The sequence below is a fragment of the Elephantulus edwardii genome, unplaced genomic scaffold (assembly GCF_000299155.1).
Source record: "Elephantulus edwardii isolate Elephantulus edwardi_28Jun2011 unplaced genomic scaffold, EleEdw1.0 scaffold00112, whole genome shotgun sequence".
In the NCBI taxonomy this organism is placed as follows: domain Eukaryota; kingdom Metazoa; phylum Chordata; class Mammalia; order Macroscelidea; family Macroscelididae; genus Elephantulus; species Elephantulus edwardii.
Window position 1 is genome coordinate 11,824,049 of NW_006399862.1, and position 23,419 is coordinate 11,847,467.

Here is a 23,419-nt window from a genome sequence, read left to right on the forward strand (position 1 = left end):
TTCACAATACATCTGGCCATGAATTACAGCTTTGTGTTTAGTGTCAAAATCTTTTGAGTGTTTTTTCTGTCTAGGTCTGATGCTGTAGATGGAATGTATTTAAAAATGACTTATTACACCAATAAACCGCATTTTCAGGTAAGCTCCTGAGAAACATATTTATGCACACAAAGGTGTTTACAGGTTTTACACAAACAGATGTCCACGGCTGCCAGCGGCCTCTACCACGCGCTGGCCGAACAGACTCGGAGCTGCGAGGACAGGCCTCTCTACACCAGGAGAGCCCCGCCGGTCTCCCCGTCAAGTTCACCGGCAGCTCCACACTGGCCGCAGCAGGGCCTCCCCGGCCCCACTCGGGCCTGGGCTGCGCGGCCAACACCCTAATCGCCCAGCACCCAGGCAGCGCGCAGCGGTGGGGGAGGGGCGCCTCGGAGAGCCTGCGGGTCTTTATTTATTTTCAAAAGAATGCGCTGCACACGCCCAGCCCCCAGCGCCGAAGCAGCTGGTGGGGAGGGGAGCGATGAGAGGCGAGCGAAGGCCCACCCTGCCCCCACCTCGCTTCACCCTCACCGCCGCCTCCTCCCCGCGTCCGCGGCGCCCCTCCCCCGCTGGCCCCTCCCCCGCGCGCCCGCCTGCCCGCCCGCCTGGCGCAGGCCGCTCGGGTTTGTTTTGCTGCGCGGCCGCCGCCGCCGCGGGCCTCGAGAGCTCATTTGTGCCTGGCTGGTCCTCTCTTGTCTCTCCCCAGTGTTGAGTGTCTGAGCCGTTGGCTGCTCCGAACCGTTTGGCTCTTTCCCTTAGTAACAGCTTTTACCTTCTGCCTCAATTCCTCTCCCCGCTCGCGCCCTTCCCCCGCGCGCGCCTCCCCCCCCTCGCTGCCGGCCGCGTGCGCCCCCGCCCCTCCCCCCGCGGCGGGAGCACCTCCGCTCGCCACCTGGGGACCCGCGCCCTCCGTTCGCTGGGGTTATAATTGCTTCTCACCCCCCGGAGGGGTTATTTTGGGGGTGGTTGGAGGCGGCGGCGGTGAGGGTAATTTCCTTGTGCCTCCATTCCCGGGAGGGGGGAGCGGCGTTGGAGGCCACGGTGTCCAGGTAAGAAGCGAGGGCCGGACCCCAGGGTGGGGGCGGTCGCAGGCCGGGGCGGGGGGCGCAGGCGGTGGCAGACGGTGGGCGCCGGGCGGCGGGGGGATGGGCGCCCGAGGCACATGCATTTTTCAACTTGGCCCTTCGGGGAGCTGGGGCTTCGGTGGGGGAGGGGCAGGAAGGGCATTTAGGGTGCCCCCACCCCCTCCTTTTCCCCTCGCTCGGACTTCTTTGCAGTGCTCGAGTACCTGCCCACCCCCGACCCTCTCCGGATCTCGGGAAATCCTCACCCTGATTATGTTATCCCAAAAAATGTCCACCTGGGCCTTCTCCCCCTCCTTCCACCCTTCGTGCATTTACACCCCCTTTTTGTGTCTGGTGGGGGAGGCCCGCAGGAACGAATTTGCAGCAAATTGAATCAAGGAGCCATCACGAGGCCGACTCCTTTATAGCCTATTTTTAGCCGAGGCCAAGGCTCCTCGGGTGTATGTTATTTTGTTCCATGTCGGGCGGCAATGGGAAGCTGTCCCCTCCCCAGGCGGCCCTGGCCCTGCGGGCGCCCCCCGGCCGGACTGCGGGGGACTGCAGGCGGCTGTTGGGGCCGCGGGTCCTGGGCGGGGGCGCAGGCCGGGGGAAGGGCGCGCCAGCCGCGGGGCCTTCCTCCTGGGACGTGTTTCTTTGGAACTTCGTGCTTTTTAGCGTCTTAAGGGGCGATTTGAGGGTGCCTCTTTGATATTGGGCCCAGAAGTGTACAATTGGCAAAGTTATTGCCTGCTTCCTGGTAAGTTTTGGGTGGTAGGAGATTGACTGTGAAGGCCACGTTGTGCGAGTGGTTTCTTTGGTAACTTCCTCTTTGCCACCGAGGTCTTTTTTTTTTTTTTTTTTTTAGTCTACTTTTATTTAAGTGAGAGAGGAATCCTGGCTGACCGCTTGGGGGGAAACTGCATGTGCTAGCATAGTCACCATTTTTGGAAGTTCCTAATTTGCTGAAATAGGCATATCTTCTCACTGGCCAACCGAGATTGTGTTGTGAAAATGGTGTACTTCAGTGTAAAATTTAGGACTGGTAAAGCTTTTTTTGGGGAAAAAAATGTTCCCTTTGTTTGGTTACTTACTAATAATACTCCGTAGAATATTGTAATCTGAGAAGTGTTGGGACCAAGACCAACTAAAAGTTGAATTTTCTCAGTGTTTTAAGTCTTGAATTGGTCAGACATCACCTACCTGCATTAGGACCTGTGTAATTTGTGGATGATTTAGGGAAGTTTACTGTTGGTATTTTTGTTTTCCAAACAAGAACCTTATGCTAATCCAAACAAGCTTGTTAATAAAATATGGTGAGTGAAATGATGGGTTATTTTTAGTCTGAATGGTTTTATCTACCCTTCTCCTTTAGCTGTATAATTAAGTAATCATCTTCCTTAAACTTCCCCCCCTTTTTTTTCTCTCTAAAGACTCCAGATTGGATAAGATTAGGCCCTCGTGTTTTCAGCTACTTCTCTAAAACGACTTGGGATAAATATCCTAGTCACACTTGGAGATCCAGTGATTGGATTTTAGTTTTTGCTAAATAAGACGCAGCGCTGGAGTGTATCTTAGTTTTGAATTCTTGGAACTGTTCTCACCATCCTGACTTTCTAGATTAGGGAAGTGTAGGGCAGCTTTGTCTCCGTGAACACAGAGTTTCTGTTGGATTTTATCATGGGAGTTTCTAGCAAGCCGCCTGAATTATCGTGGAGAGTTCTAGAAATAGCTCCCTGTGGAGGAGGGGTGGCCGAGAGCTAAAGAATGGCTGAGAGCAGGGAGGCCTGCGTTTGCTACGTGCTCTTCACTTTTCCTCTTAAATGATGGTTTTCCTGGTTGTTTGGAGCGTTGGTTTGTGGTGTTTTTTTTTTTTTAATGAAAACTGATTCTGCTACCCTGCACCATGTGATGTACGTAATGACAATCGTTAGCTTCATAAATAAGTTTTGTTTTTATTTTTAGTGTTAGAGTAGTTAAGTTTAGGACTGTTACGGGAAAAAATACTACATTTGTATGGGGAAATAAAAATATGTAGAGGAAGTTTTTCTTACTGTTCAGGAACTTAAAGTGATTTGTGTATGGCTTAAGAATTACTGCATAGCTATTGTAACTTTATGTATTTCCCCCCCCCATAGATTCTTTTTGATTATTTATTTGGGAGACCCTGGTGGCAAATGGCGTGGCCTTTTGGGAAGATTGTAGGTGGATGCCTTGCCTATTCCAAATAAGTGTTCAATAGTTTAGTAACTTTTTTGATATGTCAGGAATCTTTTTGGTGCTTTTATTTATTCTTTGCACCTGACTAAGGTTTTGACATGGTTATGGTAACATGACTGCTAAGAGAATAAGAAATAACTGCTTCATATGTACTGGGAACTTTTCAAGATAGTAGACCGTGCAGGAGGAGCTTAATTGAAATGAGCTACTTGTTAAAAGGAGATGGGATTAATAGACCCTTTTGGAGGACAACCTGTTGAATAAAAACCATCTGTTCATTTATAGTAGTGGAATATAAGTCATGTCTTGAGTAGTTGACAAAGGAAGCTTTTTTTTAATTTATTATCTTATTACTACAGAAAATTTCTGACTTGACACATTTTGATTACGTTAGGGATAATTTGTTGGGTTTTATTTGCTTTAGTGTTATTTATATAAAGAATATGTGAGTGATCAGTTAGATACAGCAGAAACACTGGCATTTTAAGACTTCCATGGGAATTTATGTCATTTCATATATAACATTGACATTAAAAAGGCATTAAATATCAAAAGGGAGGGAGAGAGAGCATTAACATGTACTTTGTGCCCATATCTTCCCAAGTGCAGAAGGGCGAGGAGTCCAGAATTGTTCGGTAAAGAACTGGTAAGGGCAGGTTGGAGACTACTGTGGTGATACTTAACATTAACAGCAACTTAAGTTTTTAAAGGAAAAAGAAAAACAGTTTTGTGAGAGTTGATACCAGAGAGCTTGCACTAGGCAGATCATTAAATGTTTTTATTACCACAGGTATAAAACATACAACACTAAAACCAAGCCTCCAGCAGATTTTCAAGGCTTAAATTGCATGGGAGGAGATTGTCCCCTCTACCCTTCCCCAAAACTGAACTGCTTGCCTTTTAGGTGGCAGCACAACCCTCTTTACCCATTAGGCCATCCTTTGGAAAAGGGGCACATTGTCATGCACAGGGTAGGGTCAACCCTTTGAGGTTGTGAGGACTGTGTTGGATAGAGGTGCAGAGTTAATTTACTTAATTTGTCCAATCAAATTTATCTATCTACTGGACTGCAGTCCTTAGTTTGGCTGAGCCTTAAAACCCATATTTCAAGATGACTGTTTGCCAATTTTCTCCAGCTGTTTTGTTAGTTTTAGTTGTAGATATCCCTGTAAAAACTTGTTTGTAATAAAGCTTATGTTTTTATAGTTGGACATATTTAATTGGGTCATATGATTGTATGATAAATGACGTTCATAGGACTCTGGACTTAAAACTTCTTGTGCTTAACTGCTTAAAACTATTGAATAAAATGCCATTTTCTTGTCAGCTGCTGTTGAAATAGCCTCTCAAGATACAGCTAGCAGTAACAAGAAATCTGTTAGTCGGAAAAAAAACCAGAAAAAGAAAATCTGTTAACTGCTCTTTGATAAAAGTGATGTGGTTAGTTATAGGCGTACAGTTAAGAAGGAAGAAATAGAATATAGAATATTCTCCTCCTGCTCTATTTACTGCCTCTAAATCCTGCTGAAAGGTCAAGCAGTGAGTGGCTATCAACTTGATGACAAACATCATCGGTAACACTCCTTATAGCTTGTGTGATCTTGGGAGAGTAGTTTTTGTACCTAAATTTCCTGTATTGTGAGGGACAGACAAATTTTATAGATTGTGAAAAATTTTTAAATTAATGTTTATGAGCTTTTTGGAAGCATGGTTGACTGTTAAGTATAAGCTGTTCATGATGATGCATTTAGTTTTGAATTTTTTCTTCAATTCTATGGCTTTCTTTATTTTTTTCAAATGTGAGCTCACTGAGCTCAAGAAAGAACCCTGTAGTGTGTTTTCAGAGACTGTAAGTTGTGCAGGAGGAGATGGGGAGAGCCCTCATAGTAGCTGGTAGGTTCAAACTGCCTACCTTTGGTTTGGCAGCATGTTTCCTTACCCACTAGGCCACCAGAGTTCTCTTTATTTATTTTAGTGGGATACACTTATCAGCAAACAGCTCTGGTGGCCTGATGGTTCAAATCTACTAGTGCTCCTTGAGGGAAACAGGATAGTTCTTGTGTGGTTTACAGCCTCTGAAAATCCGTTGGAGGGTCAATTATGAGTTGGTTCTAACTTAAAAGCATGTAACAACTTCATATAAGGAGTCAGTGTCTGAGTGGTACAAATAATTAAGCCCTCAGGAGCAACTGGTGCTTGGGGATTTGAATCTGTCCAGACACATCTACCTGGGAGTTTGGGTGGCTTAGAGGAAAGGAACTTCTGCCAAGCCTAAGGTACATAGTTCGAATCCACTAGCTCCTTCGCTAGAGAAAGATGGACAGTCTCCTGCAGTGCAAGTTACTGTCTCTGAAAACTTTCTGCAGGGTCGGCTATGGGTTGGTTCTGACTCCGTGAGCTGTACAAGAAAAAATGACAAAAACCCTCAAGAGAAAAGCTTGATGATGTATTTCCAGAAGGTCATAGCCATTGGAAACCCTTTGGAGTATAGATTCTGATAATCATCAGTTCGTCATAAGTAGGACTGCTCATAAAAGCATTTGATAGTTTAGACTTCGTCTGAAATAAATTTAGCCTAATTAATTTGCTCTTGAGCCTGTGCTGTAAGGCTTTCACACACCATGAAGGATGAGCTTGAATTTTAGCACTAAACAGGAACAGTATCAAGTGTCACATGATTATGTAGGTACAGGATGTTTCTTTTGCATGCCTTTGTTGCTTCTCTGTCATTTGGGCTTGAGCCATTTTTGGAAGGTGGATCCAGCAGTACTTAGGATCAACTCTCTTAAGTTGATGTGACTAATTAACCTGTGTAAGTTACATTTTCTAGCTTTGACCTGTTCTCTCCTTCCATGTATTTAGCAGCTGTCAAAATGGAGTATTTGTTTCATTCCTCTGAAATAACTGTGAAACTGTTATTTTCACTTTCTAGTTTTAACACTTTTTTGATGTTAACTCCTATTGCCACATTTTTTTATATCAGGATTATTAAAGTGCTTTGACAGGTACTGTGGACAATTTAGGTAATTGATAACCTGATTTCTCAATGAGGAAACCGATGCACATGTAGTTAAGGGACAGAGGAGGCATTTAAGGAGTAGTCGGGATGTGAGGATGGCACCAGACAGAATTGGTTTCAGTTCTTTTGTTCATAGGGTTGCTGTGAGTCAAACTCTCCTCTATGGAACCTAACAACAGCTTTGACTATACCATAGACTGTCAGAATAACAAACAAACATGTCTTGGAAGAAGATGGTACGTGCGGAGTTTCCTGCGACTCATGCAACCATATGTACAACAACTTTGAACCCTGCCCTATCCTGAGCCAGTCCTACTGACTCTGATACACCTAATCCAGTTGCCCCAGTTACCATGTCAATCCATCTCATCTGGTGTTCCTCTCCTGCACTGCCCCTCTGCCTGTCAGTCCTTCTTCAAGGCCACATGCCCAAAGTATGTGAAACGAACCTTCCTTGTCTTCAAGATAGCAACTTGGTTTCCCCTTCTGCAACTACCAACAATGTTCTATATTTAAGACACTGGTTTTTTTTTTAAATTTTATTAGTTTTAATGAACATTTACAGGGAAAATACTGGGTTTTGTTCAAACATTCCTCCAGGTCATATAGCCCTGGTGTGTCCACTTGCCATACAGCGGTAACTTGCGGTTGCTTTGAGGCTGAACACTGTGACGCTGATGTATCAAATGCGATAATGGTACCCAGGCAGACAGTGTTTGGTGGGGCTCCCTGATTAAACAAGCTTGGAAGCAGGAGTGGCATTCATTTCTATAATAGCTTGCCTCCGGAAACCCTATGAACCTGGAGAGAGGATGAAAGACACACAAGTGTTGAGGACTTTCCTTCATAGGGTCGCTATAAGTTGCCTGCAACTCTACCACACTTAACAACAACTGGGTTTATTCTGTCAGTTCTGCTGTGCTGGAGAACCCATAATGACTTCCTGTTGTCAACTGGATTGAGTTCATGTGCCTTAGTCTGGCTCCATGCTTCCTAATTCAACTTTATTTTTCATTCTTCCCTAACCAGTCCTGTAGCGCACCTCTCCAGCACTGTGCTGCAGTTTTACCATGCTCGTTACTGCATTGAACATGCTGTTCCCTGTCCTTGGGGTCCTCCCTGCGCCCCCCCCCCCCGTTATAGCCTTTCCTTTCAGTCTTTCTGTTATTTGTGGACAAGCTGACTCGGGCTATCTATCACTTCTCTGTGATTGCATTACATTTATGAACACTACAAAGCCAGAACTTTAGTGGATTTAGTGGCTTCAACTAAATATATGCATTGTTTTCAAGGAAAACACCTTTCCTTACAGTATTTAGCAATATTTTAAATTTTTGTAACAAGAAATCAAACAATATTGTCTCCATGTGAAAAAAAAACAATGACAGCCACTTTTATTATTGTTGATGTGACACAAACTGCTTTTTAATAATCACATTTTGCTCTGTCCTGAAGAGTTGCTATGAATCAGAATTGATGTGATGGCAGAAGGGTTTGGTATGCTCACGTTTAACTGTTAAATTGAATTTTTACTCTATTTATGCTGACAAGAGAAAAAAGTGTCCTTAAAATTTAAGGATTGATGGTTTTGTCCTCTTACTGGGAGCCGTGCTGTTCCTTTGACAGTTCGAATCTATCAGTGACTCCCATTTTGAGTTATTTCTCTGATTTACCGACTCCAAAAAATTGCTAGAAGGTCAGCTGAGTAAGGGTTGATTCCGACTCCACTCCACAACAGTAATAGAAAATCCTGGGTTAAGGAGATGTGGCTGTGTAATCTAGGGAGTTAGGTGTTGCTGACCTAAAGACTGGTGTGTCTAGCAGTTCAAATAAAGCAGCACTGCAGGAGAGAGACGGATAGTGTAGGAATTTACAGCCTTAGTAATTCATTGGAGGGTCAGCTGTGAATTGGAACAGACCTGATTACAGTGAAGTTTTTTTAAAAAAACTTTAGTTCTGGAGTAAAAAGGTATGAGGGTACACTGGTTAATATTTTGGGCTACTAAAGATTAGTAGTTTGAATCCACTAGCTGCTCCCAGGAAGATAGGTGGACAGTTTCCTGCAGGAGAGATTTAGAGCCTCAGAAGCCCAATAGAAGGTTACCATGACGTGGAATTGACTATATAGCAACAGATTGATGGGTTAATCCTGGACTAAAAGCCACAGGATTGGAGAAAATCTTACATTAGCTGGGGATTGACAGTTCTAGTGGAAGTTGACTTTATCTGTTTATACAGATGACTGGAGACAGCTTAGTGGCACAGAGTTCTAAGTGCTTGACAAGCTAATCGGGTCAGTAGATCAAAATTCACCAAGGTCTTCTTTTGGAGAAAGATGTGACTATGTGTCCAAAAAGACTACTTCCTTGGAAACTTTAGAGGCAACACTACTCTGTTCTATACGTGTTGCTATACGTGTGAACTTCATTTGTCATCCACAATGGGTAAAGTTGTCAGTGAAATGAAAGTTTAAAATTTTGGACTTAAAATCTTTCTTGTTATTCCTTCCCTCCTCTGCCCTTCCCTCCTCTGCCCCTCCCTCCAAGTAGTCAGCGGTGTTCTTGTGTCTAGCTCTCTCTCTCCATTTTTACCACTTGAGTCATTGCAGTTAATATTCACTATAGGTATATCTCAGGATGCTCTAGCGACCGACCTAATGAATAAGGAATTGTGCTGCCAACCCAAAGGTAGGCATTTTGAATCTACCAGTTTCTCCGAGGGAAAAAGATGGTCAGTCTCCTCCCATGTGATTTACGGCAGCTGAAAACATGGTGTGAGCCTGTTCTGACTCCACAGTCTGTATGTATCGTCGACAAGAACATAGATATCTCGTGTATATTATTAATAGATTAAAATTAGAAGAATATCATAACCAACTCTTTTCAGTACATCTTTATGATACGGCTGTCTTCCAGCTGAGAAAAATTGACTAATTTTAATGGTAGCTAATCTGATTTATAGCTTTTTGAGTTTTTAAATAGCTTTTTTGAGGTTTTTAATAAACATGAATTTAATATTTAGAGTATGCTTTTTGAGACATACAAAGTTGAGTAGCTTATTTTCAGAGTGGTTAGACTTTCAAGCTGTAAGCATTAGAACTAATACTGTGTTAAAAGAGTCATCCTTGAAGGTCAGTAAAGTCAATAAACTGGAAAAGATTAAGGAAAACTCTTAGATTAATGAATTGGTTTGAAGAACGAGTGCAGAAGAATAAGTATAAAATATTTAAACTGAGTAACCTGTTTACTTTTGTTTATCGAAAGTTTTTTTTTAATGTAGTAGAAGCAGAGGAGCAAGGATCAGAGAAAAGTCCTTCCGGGATCTTAGTAGAATAATTTTTCGCATCAAGTTGTACACTGGGCTCTCAAAAATTGGAAAAAAAAAAGTGTACACGAAGTGTTGTGGGAAGTCAATACACGAGGGAGAGAAAGAATCACTTGAATACCTGTGTTTTAGAGAGGAAGGGCTTTATTTGCTGGTGGAATGTAGGCAAGACTGTTGGGCAGAAATGGCCAAGCACCCTGAACTACTTTGTCCTGGGCTTTTTATAGGGAAGTAGACAAAGGAAGAGTCATGGGATTTGCTCATATGTGGTTTCAAAGCATTTGGTGGGAGTTTACAGAGTTCTCTCATTGATAGTTCAGAACAACTGTAGGAATTTACAGAAACAGAAGCAGATGTTAGTCTCAGTTTAGGAAAGTTAGGGGAGTTGCCTTACGAAGTTTTAGCCCCTCTAAGCCCTTTGGATACAGAGGCATTCCTCTCTTATTTCTTAGGCTCCTCTCTCACAAGTACTTTAAAAATGGGAGATATTTCACTTTTTAGGAATTCTACATTTACCAGCTTTCTCAATGTCTAAGACCAAAAGTAGTATTGGAACTTTTCTTCCTCATTTCCTGCCATCCACTGAAAGGTGGAACATTGTAAAGAAGTGAAAAAAGGATGTTAAATTACTCATTTTAGAAGGGGATGCTCTGTTTTTTGTTCTTTCTAGATACTTGTTTGAATGGTATGTAGCAATTTAATGTGGATCCAATGTTAAGCAAATAAATTTATTATATTTTGCAAAACCATAGTTGTATGGGAAGATGTTTAGTTTCTATAAATGTAGGAAGAGGATGGGATGAAAAAAAAAGTTTGCTCATTCATTCAAGAAATTACTTGTACAGTCAGTTTCTGCATTAAAATTGTATACTTACCATTTACTGTCTTAACTTTGTTTTTCAGCACCCCCCCAGCCCACCCCACTACTCCCTCCCTGTTGAATTTACTTGGATATTTGCTTGTTTAGAGTATTTAAGGATTAAAAACACAGCCTTACAATAACAGAACAGTTTGGAAAACACTTGATTTCAGCATAAACAAACATCTTGGCAGACAAATTATAGTAATACTGTATTTTGGTGATTACCTTTAACTACTATTATAGCACACTTTGTAGGTTACAGAAAGGTGTTTCATGTCTTTCTCCTAATTTGATCAGACTTGTTGAGTACAGTGTTCACTAATGTTCTATTTGTTTTTTTCTGGGCACCAGATGATATTAACACACCTTATAAAACAGTTGGGTCATCTGCTTTGAGTTTCTGAACTCAAATGAAGATAAACAGACATTTTCTGATTTACTTAATACCTTTTACTAGCCCCATCTTTTTATGGGAGAGGCTTTATTATGAATGTGTGAGTTTTAACACAAGGTTTGTAATTGTAAATCTCTACAGTTCATGAAGACTGCTGAAAGTCAGTAGTTTTAATCCACCAACTTCTTTAATAAAGAAAGATGGACAATCTCTCGTCCTAAAGATACTGTGTTGGAAACCTGATGGAGAGCTGTTAAGAGTTACTCATGAGAAATGTGTTTATTTTTTTAATAAGTGTAGCAGTATTTGGTACTTTTTATATTCATTCAAAACAATGTGTTTTAAAATGATTAAATTTTTTCTCTAGTAAACTGATGGGTGTTTTTTTAGCATCCTTAGTGAGCATGTGTGTGAGATTGCAAAGTGGAGTTAGGAGAAAGTCACTGGTAACCAGTAGTTTCCCTGATTCTGTACAAAACTGGCAGGCCCTTATTTGGTTTATGCCTTTGACCTTCAACTTTCTTAGGTTCTACCCATCAAGGTCATCAGGATACTTGGTAAAAGATAGTTTATTTGAATTCTTGTACAGAATTTAGATTTTACTGACAACTTTGTTAGTATTTAAAGGGTAGATTTTAGCATAAACCGTTCACGAGACAAATTATAGTAATAGCATATTTTGGTGATTACTTTTAACTGACAATAGGTTACACTTCATAGGTTACAGAAAGGTGTTTCATGTTTTTCTCTTATTTGACCAGGCTAATTGGGTAGAGCTGAAATGATAATGTGAGAGGACAGAAGTCTCACTTTGGTTAAAAAGGGAGAAGAAAATGGAAAGGATGAGATGCATGTGGGATGTGTGTGTAGTATACACAAGTATATGTGCATGTTTAGAGACTGCAGAAAGACAGTGGCTTTGGGGGTGTAGTTGGGGGAGAATCGTGTTCAGATGTGGAAGAGTTTTATTTTCTTGTGTAATACTTTGAGCCATTTTAAATGTACATGTTTTTATTAAGGGAGCTCTTAGGCTGGTAGGTAAGGAGTTGAACTACCAACTCAAAGGCACGCAGTTCAAATCGAGCAGCTACTTGGAGAGACGAGGGCTGCAATCTGCTCCTTGGGATTTAGTCTCTGAAAACCTGCTAAAGGATAAGCTAGAAGTCAGTTCTGTCTTTAACGGTGCATAGCACTATGTTTTTATTAAGGAACGCTGCTGTAGGGTATTGCCCTGCTAACCAGAGGGTCAACAGTTCATACCTACCAGCTGCCCATTTTTAAGACTTTACAGGCTCAGAAATGCAGTAGAGAGTGGCTTTGAGTTGGAATTGGCTCCTCAACACTGGGTATATGTTTATATAGTTTTATTACCCATTCAGATAAATAAAAAACCAACCCCCAACCCAACCAAAACAAACAATTGTACAGAATTAAGACATTCCGTTAGGAATTCCTGATTCTTTTCATTTTAGGCAGAAGTTTCTCCGGTGAGTTTTAGGTAGAAGTTTCTCTGGTGAGTTTCAGTCAGTTCTTTTAAGAGCTGGAACTGTGGATTTTCAATAGATACATGCTCGCTCTTCTCCGATTAGGTGCCAGGGTTAAACTGGCTAATAACATGTGAAAAGGATTTGTTGGATCTGTCTCATGACTGAGTCTTTAGACCAGTTAGAATATTCTGATTCTGAAATGATGACCTTTGATTAACTAGCCAAGGTTGATAATTGGAAGTTAGCTCACTGAAATCTAGTAGGGAGCTCTGATGGCCTACTGGTAAGAAGCTTATTGCAATCCCAAAGGCACACAAATGAAATTCATTGCTTGCTCCATGGAGAAGGATGGGCAGTCTCCTCCTGTGCGATTTACTGTCTCTGAAAACCTACTAGTACGTTAGCCATGGGTTGTTTCTGCCTCCATGGCACAATACAACAGCAGCAGTCCAAGGTTGATTATTGGAAAATAGCTCAGGGACTCTTTAGAAGGTAATTTTGTTTGTCCAAGATACTAATTTCAAAGGTCTGTGGTTTGACAATTAACCTGCTTTACGTCAGAAAGCTGGACAGTGACTTGGGATGATAGAGAATTGATGCTGTTGAACTCTGGAGAAGAGTATTGAATATATCATGGACTGCTGTACAGATTCCTTCTGGAGAGGGTGAAACCAGACTGATCCTTGGAGGTAAGGATTCTGATGCTCCATTTGATATACTTTGGACATGTTGCAAGGAATGATGAGCACTTGGAGAGGGACTTCATGCTTGGGAAGGTGGAGGGACAACATGAGAGGAAGACCCTCGATGAGATGGATTGATTCAGTGACTGGGGTAATGGGTATGTGTGTCAGAGACAATAAGATTGGCACAGGATAGAGCAGGGGTTAGGGGTTTTGTACATAGGGTTGCTGTGAGTTGCAAGCGACTTTAATGGCACATAACAACAAAAAGAATATCTGACAACTAGACGAAATTGCATTTTCATAGTATTGTAGTTGATTTGAATAATTAGTTTTCTAAATAGTAGTGGATATTGTGTAACTATGGGTTTTGACATTTGTATCAATCATACCAAGGGGTTAAGACCTTAACACCAAGTAGATTCTGACACTTGACCCCATGTGCTGAGTAAAACTGTTGTGCTGTAGAAAAACCAAGTTTTCTGAAGCAGTTAATTGGCCTAGCTTGTTTTCTAAGGTTTTTCTGGGTAGACTTGAATCATCAGCCTTTTTAAGTTTAGTGCTTAACTGTTTGCATCAACAAGGGACTCCCTTTGTGACTTCAAATATTACCCTTTGCAAGGAGACAGATACATTAGAATGATTGATATTTAGTAATTGTGGTTGTTGCACTTGTAATTTGTTCATTGGCTGTTATATTTACTGGTAAAGGGATTTAACTTTCCAGTGTGGTCATCGTCACACATTTAGTTCTTTTAAGCAGGAGTAATGTCAGAGAGAGGTAGCATCTGCAGGACAAGGTAGGAATGTTCAGAGTCTTGACTTTGGCAGTTGTATTGTGAGGCACTCAGTCTCTGGGCCAGCCATATCTGGTTTGAACTCCTGCTTACTTGTGTGTGGCTTTGTTTTATGCATCTGAAAATGGGAATGAAAATATAGTATATTTTCCACAGAGACTTTGTGTAGATTGATTGGATGAGGAGATATGTAAAGAAGTTTGCATAGGGCCTGAAACATAGGAAGTATTAAGTACTGCTTGTTAGGGAGCTCAGCAAGAAGCTGCGCTGCAATCCCTGTGGGGTTCAGTTGAAATCCACTAGATGCTCTGCTGGAGAAGAACAATCTCCTGTGCCAGTCGAATCTGATTCAACAGCACACAACAAGGAGGAGAGAAAAAATTTGAATTGCGTGTTTCTGTTTGGTGGCCTTTGTTAACTGTAACAGCTGTAGAGAAAAATGACACCCATTCTGTAAAGCTACCATGGCTTCCTGTGGCAACTGCAGAGAATGGGATGGTTAGAATTTCCACTTCAGAGGGCTGGTACCACATTTGCTTGTTGCTCATTGTTTTAGAGTAATATTTTCCATGCATTTTGGTCACACCTAAACAGTATTTCAGGGTATTCTATTGTACGTAGGATCATAATGAGTTGAAACTGACAAAATGGCACTTGACAAAAAAAAACCCCCGACAATTAACAACCACCAATACCACTTTAAAAAAAATGCTGTCTTTTGTTCCTAGGAATAGAACATTTTACTTCTTTGCTTCTGTGTAATCATCATCTCTGATTGTCAGTGAATACTGCTTGGTTCTATCATTTTAAATATACAGTTAATGTTTTATGAAAACTTTGGCATGGACTTTCACAGACATAGCACAGGACACACGTGCAAAACAGAAAGTCTGATTTCAGGACATGTACTCACTTGCTTTAATACCTGCCCAACATCAACTGACTTTTTAAAATACATTTTCATTTAAAAATTAGGCTTTTAAAAGCTAAATGGATTTTATTACTTGTGAATAGTGAATTTAGTTACTTTATGAGTTTAGGAAATATTCAAGGAAATGAAGAATAGTAATTAACTGTTAATGGACCTAAATAATCAGAATGAGAACCAGACTGTCTTTCTATTTAAGTGTAAGTCTTTGGAGGAAAATATATAAACAGCTCTCGACTAAAAATCCTGAATGCTTCTAATAAAAGATGCTTTATCATTAACAGAAGGAGCCCTGGTGGCATAGTGGTTAAATAATTTGGCTGCCAACCAAAAGGTTGGTGATTTGAGGCAGTTTGCTTCTGGGAACTGTGGACAGTTTTGTCTCACAGGGTTTCTGAGTCAGGATCAAGATGATGGCAGTGCATTTGGTAGAGAGTTGGCAACATAGGAATGGCCATCATACTAATTTTCTTACATGCCATTAGAAGTAGATAAAATTATTTGTACTGTTAATTTATTTTTTAATAACATATAGGTTGTAAGAAGTTAACACTATTTGAAAATTAAGTCTTTTTGTGACACCTTTAAAATTGACACCCTCATCTTTGACCACTAATCACCTTTTTTCTGAGTGGCATCATAGCACAGATCTTGCCTTGCTTGAAAATTCTACTTTGATTCCTGTCTTAGTTGGGGAGCTCTGATGGTGAAGTCTGTACAGAGCAGGTTGGGCCACTAAACGTAAAGATTGCATGTGACAAAGATTGAAGCTACTAGTAGTGGCTGAGAGGGAGAAAGAATTGATAGTTTCTGAAAACCACATGGAGGATCAGCTATGATTTGGAACTGACCTGATGCCATTGAGTGAGTGCAGGTAGGTAGTATTTTAAACCTTTTAGAGTGATTTGAAGTATGTATAAAAAGCTGGAAAAGGGATCCATTCATTTCCACATCTTTATACTCTTTGTGGATTCTGCTTCATAATCTAATATAGTTTTTTTCCTTTTCCCCCTCTCAGTTTTCAGTGTCTACAGAATCTTGTTTTGCTTAGGGACAACATAGACTTCAAGGCAAAACCTCAAAAATGCTTAGGGACAACATAGACTTAAAGGGAAAACCTCAAAAATGCCAAACCTGTTCTAGCTCGTAAGGACACTATAGGATTAAGTAGAACTGTCACATGTTTCTCCAGAGGAGTTTCTGATAGGCTAGAAACACCAGCCTTTCTGTTAGAAGCCAAACACTTTAATCACTGTCACCAAGAGGCTCAGAAGGCATAGCCGTATGTGTAAAACCTGAAGGAAAGAAATGTAAGACAATGGTGGTTAAACTTGAAATCTGAATTGGGTCTATGTGTCCCTAGTATTCATGTATTATTTTTAGTTTTATTATGTGCTCTTTTCACCTGAGAAAGGTACTGAATTTTTGTCTTTTGATCCTTAGTTCTTCGTCTTAGTGTGTGTCTTCAGTCCATATACCACCAAGGATGTGCATAGTCCATGGCCTTGTTTCTTTAAATCAGCCTTTCTTTTACAATCATGATGGTTTTTAATATTGATCTTTCCTGACCAAACAATATAGCAATGCTACTTTCTCTTGTATTTCTGCTTTTCGGAATAAGCTAGCTGTGGCATTAGATTTTCATTTAAGGATGACAAATGGTGATGACACACGTTGGAAGATAGAAGAGGGTCAGTATGTTGTCAGAATGAATCTGGGACAAGTTTGTCTGCCTCTAACTACAGATGAAAGTACCCCAGTCAGTCTAAGATCTGAGGTTTAGAAGTGAGATTGGGGATAAAAGGAAGCAATTCTCTATACTGTTTGATGCCTACTAAAGTGAAAAATGATTCTTTTTCAGAAGGGAGATAGTTGATGTGCTTTGTAGAAAATAGAATTTGCTGCAAGGGAGGATCTAACTTTCATTTTTAAAACTTTAAACTACAGTCAGTGACTAGAGAATTGTGATTTAAGTGTATATATGTGTGTATATATATACACACAGATCTAAGAACTTTCTAGCAGCTTTTTTTAAAATTACTATTAAATTAGTTTTAATGAACATTTACAGAGATTTTGGGTTCTCATTCATTCATTGTTGCGCTGTTTTCTCTACCCTCCTCCCCAATTCGTTCTTCTCCCCCCCCATGTCTGTTCTAATTGTCCAATTGCCACAGTGCTTGTCAAAGCCAGTTCTGATTAATCTCCTTTGTCACTGTGCCCTTTGCCATTCCCTATCACACTACTCCCTGAGAGAGACTTCACCCTGATTCATAAGGAAAAGGGGATGGCATATTCTCTTAGCTACTTCCAGCTGAAAAGGGATGTTGTGGGTTTCAGGGTGAAGATCTTCTCTCACTACTCTAAAGGGCCCCATTGGCAGTAGGAAACACATAGATTATTATGGAGATTGATTTTGGAATTTAGATGCACTGTTATTAATTGTGCTTAGCCGTACATATTCATATTCTTGAAGATGTATCATGGAGGTGTTGCAACCTAGAAGACACAAATTTAACAAGCTAAAAGTACATGAGTCAAGAATTAACAAGCAATAATATTCCGAGTAGAGGTTCTAGTAGTGGCACAAATCAAGTTACAGAGGGAAGGTGGTTCTTACAATAAAAGGCCTATAGACTAGCACTTGTCTATTATAGTGTACAGGTTAGGAACCACAAGATGTAGAGGCTCAGCTATGTCATTTATGCTTCTTAAGTCCTGGAGCAAATTCCATCTACCACTGGGCTGTTTTACAACTCAGAAGTTCACATGCAAGGTAGAGGTGAAGTAAGGAACTGCTTATGAGGTTTTCTGTCCATTCCAACAACTAAGAGATAGTGAGAAGAGTTGGGACCTCAGAAGGCTTTTAGGACCAATTAGTAGGCTCTGTGTCCAGGAGAAAATGAATATACTTACCAGTAATGTTAATGCTCATCCACGGCTCTTCTGGGAGGATCTATATCGTTGATGCAACTAGCAGGTTTTTAAAGTGAAGGTTATTGTATTTTATTGATTAGTGTTCTCACTGTCCTCTTTTATTATTAATGAAACAAGTCAGCTTCTATTAAATATGGTAATGAAAATACTTTTACAAGTTCCCCCACTTTTTCTACTCAGATTGTCTGTGCACAGGAGTCTACTTTTTAGTATATAACATTCTTACATAGTTCTAGTTCTCAGTGTTTATTGTATTTGAGTGTTTATAATTCTTTCTTTAGTTGGGTTTGTTCCCTTTTATAGGGATCATATTTTTTTTAAAAAAAATTTCTTTTCCTTGTGTGTACCATCGAATCTGATCCAGCTGGCACAGGAGGAGATTGCTCCTTCTTTCCCAGAGCATCTGGTGGATTCGAACCATGCACCTTAAACATAGCAGCACAGCTTCTTGCAACTAGGCCATCAGAGCTTCGTGGCATCATATTCTTTGAATCTGTCTGCCTTGTTTAACTTCCCAAGATGACAAATATATGGGTGGGGTTTTTTGTTGTTTTTTTCTTTTTAAATTTTTTTCTTGTTTTGTACTGTCGAATTGGATCTGACTGGCATAGGAGGAGATTGCCCCTCCTTCTCCAGCAGAGCATCTGGTGGATTCTAACCATGCGATTTCGGGATTGCAGTGCAACTTCTTGCCACTAGGCCACCAAAGCTCCCCACATGTATATTTTGCCAGTTGACTGGCTAGTTAATTGGGTCTGACAAATCAACATGCAAGTGACTTGTCTACAAATAAGAACTTGTAGTGACAGGACAGGTGGCTTTCTTCCCAGGGAGAAGGGAGCAGAAGTTGTGTGTTGAAGCCTAAAAATACCAAACTCACTTCCATGGAGTTGATTCTGGTTTATAACAACTCACACTGTAGAAGGGAGTAGAACTGCCCCCCCCCTTGGATTTCAGGGCAGTAATCCTCCAGAAGCCTCATCTTGTCTCCTTTGAAGAGGAACTGGTGGGTTCAAGCTGCCAACCTTTTGGTTAGCAGCTGAATGCTTAGTTGTGTCGCCAGGCATCCTCGCTACAGCATGTTAATAATCTTAAATATATATATTTAAACATATATTAATATCTATATATTTATATATAAATATAGATCTATAATCAAACCGTAGAGCATTTAAAGGTCATGATTTGGAGCTCTATCAGTCTTGTCAGTGCAGATAGTGAGGGAAAGAAAAAGATGGTTAGATTTGGGACTAAATTATGCATCTTTTGTTTGAGTACCTGGGAAACTCTGGATTTACTTTCCTTCTTGGGACCTCTTTTTCTTTATTAGCAAGATTTTTGTGTCGCTGAAATACAGAGAGCTCTGGTGGCCTGTGACTAAGGAATTGCGTTGCCAATTTAAAGGCAGGCACTTCAGGTCTACCAGCTGCTCTGCGGGAGGCAGTCTCCTCTTGTGTGATGTGAAAACCACCTGGAGGGTCAGCTATGAGTCGATTCTGATTTAATGGCTCACAACAACAAAATACTTAAGACCACCACCCATCTGTGAGTTTGTGGTGGTGATGGTAGTGTGATTTTGAAAGTTCTTCACCAGTATTTCAGATACTCTCAGGGTCATGCATGGTAGACAGATTTCAGTGGTGCTTTCAGATACAGACAGACTTAAGAAGAAAACCATGGTAAACTACTTTTGAAAGTTAGTTGCTGATACCTTTAGGAATCACAAGAAAATACTGTCCAAAATAGTGTTGGGAAATGAGTTTGGAAGGCACTCAGAATACAAAGGGATTGCAAAAATGGACATGAGCATTCATCATAAGGATGGATTTCATTAGAGTAAATGAGATAGCATGAATGAGGAATAATCTTGTTTTGTTCCTGTATTTGTGTTCATAGCCCAAGTCGACTCTTAGGTGAAAGGTAAAACAAGATACTTAATGCTATTACAACAAGCACATGGCCATAATACTTTTCTCCAGCTGACTCATGTATAAGACAACTCTGGTCATGCAGTGGTCAAAGCACTTAGGTACTCACTGAATAGAAACTGTGACACCAACCACTCTGTGCAGGCCGCCTGCTTTAGGAGAGAACTCTGCGGCAGTTCTGCTTGATGTCTGGAGGGTTGTATTTTGACTTGTCCTCCTTTAGTTAACACATTTGGGAGCAGGAGTGGCATCCACTTCTGAAACACCTTTGATAAATGTCAATAGTTGTAGAGGGGCTTCAAGCCTTTTGTTCTTAGGGTCACTATGAGCCATGCTTGACTCGAAGGTGATCAACAACAACAAGAAGTTACACTAAGTTTCAACCAGAGTGCTCTAGCTTTGGTGACGTTGTCCATAGGGAGTTATGCTGGTAATTAAAAGGGCATACTTCTCTGGTGGTTCTAATCCACCAGTGTCTTTGAGGGAGAAAAAAAATGGGCAGCCAGTGATCAGTTAGTTCTAACATAACAACAGTGAGAGAAATTTCCGAGGCTGAGTTCATAGTGTACTAAAAAGTGCAGCCAGGATGCTTGTTGGAGGATACCAAGGCAAATCTGACATGCTTTGGATGTGTTATTAGGCTAGAAGGATGTCATACTTGGTAGAGGGTCAGTGAAAAAGAGACCTCAAATGAGATGACAACAGTGGGCTCAAGCATAGCAGCGATTGGGAAGATAGCACAGAGTAGAGTTTTAGGTTGATGTCCATCGTGTTCCTTATGGGCCTGACCCTAACAACACTGGTACTGACAGCAGCAACACAGCTGAACGTGACAAGCCGTGAAGGGAGCTCACACCAACTTCTTTTTGGCATAGTTTATCATATTTTCAGTCTTGGAAGTGTTTTGAAGGACTCATTGTATTGTCCTTTTTGGCTATGTCTCTGATTCATTAGTCTTAAGCATCTCATCTCTTACCAAGCTTTTTTACAGTACTTCAGATAGTGTAGGTATTTCATTAGCATTTTAATTTGGATTGTTAATTGCCTTTGTTCTGGTTGCAGAGTTGCACAGACTCTCCCATAGCCTTGTTTTTCTCCTTAAAATCTTGTTAACTTGCATAAAGAAAAACTTTGCTCTGATGTACCATTTTATGTGGTGCCATATAAGTTGGTCAGTAAATGTCTATTTGTTTTTTCTCATCTAGTGCTTTTCAGTCATCACACTGTAACAGTGAAATGTGTTTCTGTGTAGCTAGTGAGACTCCCCTGTACCTCAGATGACCAGCCCTCTGACTGACTACCTCAAATGCATAGGTAGCGTCCTTGCACTTGCTCAGTGTGCTCAGCCCGGTCCAAATCAGTGCACCCTCTGACTGGGCTGTTCCTGTCTTGTTTTGCTCTGCCTTTTGATTTGCTTTTGAGAAGGCTAACATGGCTCTTAGTTGTTCAGATCTTAGATTGCACACCTGTCCTGTACCTGTTTTCAGTCATAAGATTTATTTCCCTTTATCAGTTAGTTCTTGAAACAGGTTTGGTGATTATTCTAAACCTTAAACGCCTTTCCAGAATTGACACCATGAAAGCAAGAGTGTAGGCTCTGTCTTATTTGATATTCTGCCTCCAATACTTCAGACAGGAGCAAGAGGTTAGTGTTTGGTGTAAATTGTTAATGTAGAAATGTTTTGTTTTTTTTTTTTACCAGTTAGTGGCCTTAAATGGCTAATACTAATAATAAAGTATTAGAAATAATTTATTAAAAGGTAACCATTTAAGCAGGGTGGTCAGAAGAACCTTTATTTAAATAGATATTTTCTTTGGAAGCCTGTGGATATATGAATTGCTGCTGCTTGCTTTTCTTCAGGGACTGTGTTTACAGACAGCATTTGCTTCAATCTGAGAAGAGGTAAAAAGAATGAAAGTCCAAGTAAATGGATAAGTAAGAAACCATTTTTTCAAGTTGTAAGTGTTGGGCTGAAAGAAGTTAATACATCAGTTCCCTTAAGTTAAAGAAAGTCAAGTCAAAGTAAGATGAATGAATGTGAAATGCTTCCAGTTATAATAAACTATTTGGGAGATTAGTTTGCCTTGACATGCATCTGCTGTGGTGGTCTTGTCTGATTAAACATGATCAGCTTCCTTAAACTGGTATATGGGTCAAAGCTTTTTTGGTATTTCCAATTAGTTGAAGTCCAAAAGAGTAATTGATTGGCACATGGAACCGAAAGGTGACTGTGAACAGCTTAATTATTATGAAAAGCGTTAGGCAGCTGGGCTATAGAATCAGCAGGCCTTATTTGAATGCTACCAGAAATCTCTTGTCAACAGTTCTGCTTCATCTTTCCCATGGTGGCAATACTTGTGCCAAATTGGCCATTGTTGTTGTTGTTAAGTATCGAGTTGTAGGCGACTCTCTGAACAGAAGACCTGAACAATTGTATAACTTTCATCCTTTCTCCAAGTTCATAGAGTTTCTGGAGCATGCTGTTTCGGAAGTGGATGCCTAATCCTGCTTCCAAGCTTGTTTTAATCGGGGAGCTCCACCAAACACTGTCCACCATGGGTAATCATTATCGCATGTGACATGTTAGGGTCACAGTGCTTAGCATCGCATCACAACGACCATTAGTTACCTTTGTAAAGCAAATGGACAGACCAGTGCTGTATAGTGGTATCACTTGGAAGAATGTTTGACCAAAAATCAATTAAAACCAGGCCTGAGGGCCGCAGATGAAAATGACCCACCTTTGGCTTGGTAGCATCACTGTCTGTCCACTAAGCCAATAGAGCTCTCTCGTTGTTGTTGTTGTTGTTGTTAAGTGCTGTTGAGTCTTAGATGACTCATAGAGGCCCTATGAATGAAAGACCTGAGCTCTGGAGGCAAGCTGTTTCGAAAGTGGACCCAGGTTTTTATCTTATGTTTTCTATGCTGCTTTTTTCTCTATTTCATTTGGGAAATTCTTGAAGAGTTACGTTCAGTTTGGTTTGGGAAGGTGCCCACTGTGCCAGAGGCCATATAAAATGATATTTTTTCCTAGTGACTGTGTGTGTGTGTGTGTGTGTGTGTGTGTGTGTGTGTGTGAGAGAGAGTGTCAGATAGATGGGCATACACATGGATGCTGATAAAAGCAGGCCGGGGAGAGCAGTGGACAGAATAGCTGAGTAAATAAGGAGGCTACTGAGCAGGCAGTTCTCCAAATACATATCCTTTTACCTTTGAGAAGGTTGTGCTTTTTATTCTGTGTACAGTGTCTTCAACCAAATTTGATAACTTTTTTCATCAGCCAGAGAGCTCTGATAGCCTAGTGGTTAAGAATTGTGCTGCCTACTCAAAGACTAGAAGTTCAAGTCCACAGATTATTCTAAAGGAGAAAGAGAAAGATGGGCAATCTCCTCTCGTGTAATTTATTCCCCTGCTGTAAATAATTTTTTACTTTATCGCGCTCACCAACATTATTTAAACAGAAATGACTCTTTCTGATCTTCGGTGTCTAAGCTGGTTAAGTATGAAATCCATTTTTTTAATGAAAATTGAGGGAGCTTTGGTGCACTTGTGGTAAGAAACTGCTGCAATCTCAAAGGCACTTGGTTCAAATCCACTAGCTTTTTCACCAGAGAAGGATGGGCATTCTCCTCCTGTGCTCTTAACTGCCTTTAAAAACCCACTGGAGGGACAGCTATGTGTTCTGACTCTATGGTAAACAGCAACAACGTGGTGATAATTTTATGTACTATGTTCTTGT

The 23,419-nt window shown here is 40.8% G+C and overlaps 1 protein-coding gene across 1 annotated transcript in view; it reads left to right on the forward strand.

Annotated features, from left to right (window-relative positions):
- The first annotated feature begins 965 nt into the window (after nt 1-965).
- TBL1XR1 (transducin (beta)-like 1 X-linked receptor 1) overlaps nt 966-23,419 on the forward strand; it is a 165,579-nt gene continuing 143,125 nt past the window's right edge. The window contains exon 1 of the mRNA XM_006892190.1: nt 966-1,088. The gene's annotated coding sequence lies outside the window, so the exon portion shown is untranslated. The remainder of the gene's footprint in view (nt 1,089-23,419) is intronic.